A 3,572-nucleotide genomic window follows, 5' to 3' on the forward strand; every position below is an offset into this window, starting at 1 on the left:
CACGTAAGTCAGGGATATTACATTTTTGTGGGTAAGAAAAGGTGGGTATGGGGAGGGCATTTCTGAAAGTTTAGGGACCACGGCTGGTCTCTCTCCCTTCCTGATCCCCTTCTCCTATCAGGGGAAAGGAAGGAATCCAATATATCAGTGAGGTGAAGTGTAAGAGGGGAGGATCCTATTTGGGGAAAAAAAAATGCTCCCAAGGACAGAGATTGGAGGGAGACTGAAAATGAAGATAATGCTGTTAATACCTCCCTTGAAGCTGAGAGATGGAACCTGCAAATAACTGAAAGTTATAACTAAATATTCTGGATTTCCCTCTCCAAAACTATTCTAGGATGGAAAAATCCCACCCCCTTCCTTGGAGTTACTTCTACTCTTACTTTCTACCCCACCCTACTCCCTGGGCACAGGAGGAGGGTCATCCTCTGCATTTTCAGCATTCAGTTGGTTCTAAAATAACTGGCACTTGGATGAGACTCAGCTTCTTAGAGAATTATTTTACAAACAGAAGGAAATATTAACTGGACAGATGGGAGGAATGGGCACCAGAAGGAAAAACAGGGTTACCTAGAATGCAGAAATCTAGGTTTCCCGAAGTGGAAGGAGAGAGGAGACAGTCAAAAAACAAGTATTTACTGAGCACCTACTATGTACCAGGCACTGTTCTAGATTCCCCCCCCCAAAAAAAAAAGATAAGAGGCAGCAAACGTGAATTCTGAGGAAGAGGAAAGGGGTAGTTGAAGAAGAAGGCTACGGGGACTGAGAAGCTTGAGGTGATGGGGCTGTGCCTTAGGCCTCCTCTTCAGCCTCTTCCAAAATCCTCCTCCTCTTCTGCTGTGGCATCCTGGTACTGCTGATACCCAGAGACAAGGTTGTTCATGTTGCTCTCAGCCTCAGTGAATTCCATCTCATCCATGCCCTTGCCTGTATACTGGTGGAGGAAGGCCTTCTGGCAGAACATGGCAGTGAATTGCTCTGAGATGCACTTGAAGAGCTCCTGGATGGCTGTGCTGTTGCCAATGAAGGTGACTGCCATCTTGAGGCCATGAGGTGGGATGTTGCAGACAGGTGTCTTGACATTGTTGGGGATCCATTCCAAGTAGCTGCTATTCTTGTTCTGCACATTGAGCATCTGCTCATCTCCCTTCTTCATGGACATCTGTCCATGGAAGACAGCAGCCATGGTGAGGTATCTGCCATGGCAGGGGTCACAGGCAGCCATCATGTTCTTGGCATCAAAGACCTGCTGGGTGAGTTCTGGCACAGTGAGCCCAATACTGCTGGCTTCCACGGCTGGTGAGAGGGGCAAAGCCAGGCATGAAGAAATGGAGACGTGGGAAGGGCACCATGTTGACTGCCAGCTTGCAGAGGTCAGCGTTGAGCTGGACAGGGAAACAGAGGCAGGTGGTGACACCACTCATGGTGGCTGAGACAAGGTGTTCAAGTCCCTATAAGTTGGCACGGTCAACTTTAGGTTACAGAAGCAGATGTCGTAAGGGGCCTCGTTGTCAATGCAGTAGGTCTCATCAGTGTTCTCTACCAACTGATGGACAGAGAGGATGGCATTATAGGGCTCAACCACGGTATCAGACACTTTGGGTGAAGGCACCACTGTTCAGTTGGTTCTAAAGTAAATGGCATTTGGATGAGACCCAGCTTCTTAGAGAATTATTTTACAAATGGAAGGAAATATTAACTGGACAGATGGGAGAAATGGGCACCAGAAGGAAATACAGGGAAAGGCACCGTATTCATGATGCGGTCAGGATACCCTTCTCGGATCTTGCTGATAAGGAGTGTGCCCATCCAGAACCCGTGCCCCACCCAGCGAGTGGGTCAGCTGGAAGCCCTGCAGGCACTCACAGCTCTCTGCCTCCTTCTGTACCACATCCAGGACTAAATCAACCAGCTCAGCCCCTTTCTGTATAGTGGCCCTTGGCCACTTGTTGCCTGCCCCAGACTGACCCAAAACAAAGTTGTCTGGTCTAAAGATTTGGCCAAAAGGACCTGAGTGAACAGAGTCCATGGTCCCAGGTTCTAGATCCACCAGGATAGTACCAGGAACGTATTTGCCACCTGTGCCTTCATTGCAGTGCACAGAGATTCGGTCTAGCTGCAGATCGCTGTCCCCGTGGTAGGTACTCGTGGGATGGATGCCATGTTCATCGCCGATCACCTCCCAGAACTTGGCATGGATTTGGTTGCCACACTGACCAGCCTGGATGTGCACACTTTCCCTCATACTTAAAATTTATTATTTTTGCTCACCTCAAAGTGTTTATGGGGCAGATAAAAAAATTTTTTTTTTCTCTCTGCGGGTCACAGGCTGGAGCAGTGAGGTCTGAACACGCTGACAGGAAGGTTCTGAGGGGAGAAAGAAGAGGAGAGGGTGCGGGAGAGCCCTTTGAACATTCTTAATTCACATTATATTCTCCTGTTTTCTCTTCCCACCTCTTCTAGCCATTCTTTTGTAAAGAGGCCAGTGGGACAGTTTGTCCCAGTTTTAGCACTGGACGTACCATGTCCCAAGAAACCCCTCACTCCAGAGCAAACCAGGATGGTTGGTCACCCTGGTCTTAAGTAAAGTTCAGTGTGAGTCAAAACTTAGATGCAGGGGGCAAGACATGATTGCAGGAGGGACTTTACCTAACAAATGCAATCAGTGTAACCTGGCTTATTGTACCCTCAATGAATCCCCAACAATAAAAAAAAAAAAACCTTAGATGCAGATTTTGGACTGTGCAGAACTCAGTGCTCCTAATTCCTACATTGTCCAAGGGTCAAGTGTGATATAATCCACATGACAATCCAGTTGTCTAAAATGCTCACCTAATTAAACCATTTTTGCAATCATTTAGTGGTTCCCCCCTATGGCTTTTCAGAGAAATTCACCTCCTTCTGAGAGTTGAATTTAAGTGTTCTCCTTAATTTAGAACACTAAGGTCCTCATAATGTGAACCCTGCCAGTCTCCATAGCCTTCTCTTTATTCACTTCTCTATATTCTCTCTTGCCAACCATGCACCCCTCCATCTCAGGCCCAATCATACTAAACCCACATGCTATTTCCCACCTGTGAGCCTTCCCACCAAATGTCCCCTCCACTAGGAACACCCCTCCCAACCCACCTTTTCTGGACCTTTCCAATTCAAATAAAGGTATCTCCTTTGGACAATCACAGCACCTTCTATGAGTACACTTTATACTTGCTGTTTTAAAATCAACACCTAAAACAAGAGTGCTTAATAAAAGTTTGTTGAATAAAAGAATCAATAAATAACCCAAATGATTTAATACCTGTAAACCAGATGGGCTGGCTGTGAATGGTTTCATGAGCTTTACTCCTTAAAATTGATAGTTTCACATTTTCTACACATTTTAGAAGCTACAAAAGTTTCCAGAATAGTGAGAATGAAAGCAACATTCCCATGGATGAGAACAAAAAGTATATGATGAAACTTAGCTAAAAATATCTATGACTTCATAAATGCATTATCAGAAGGATTTTTTTTTTTTTTTGTAGAGACAGAGTCTCACCTTATCGCCCTTGGTAGAGTGCCATGGCGTCACA

At 45.8% G+C, this 3,572-nt stretch overlaps 1 pseudogene; it reads right to left on the reverse strand.

Annotated features, from left to right (window-relative positions):
- Positions 1-792: 792 nt before the first annotated feature.
- LOC128586542 (tubulin beta chain-like) lies at positions 793-2,328 on the reverse strand (annotated as a pseudogene).
- Between the last annotated feature and the right edge of the window lie 1,244 nt (positions 2,329-3,572).

The sequence above is a fragment of the Nycticebus coucang genome, chromosome 5, assembly GCF_027406575.1.
Source record: "Nycticebus coucang isolate mNycCou1 chromosome 5, mNycCou1.pri, whole genome shotgun sequence".
Lineage (NCBI taxonomy): Eukaryota > Metazoa > Chordata > Mammalia > Primates > Lorisidae > Nycticebus > Nycticebus coucang.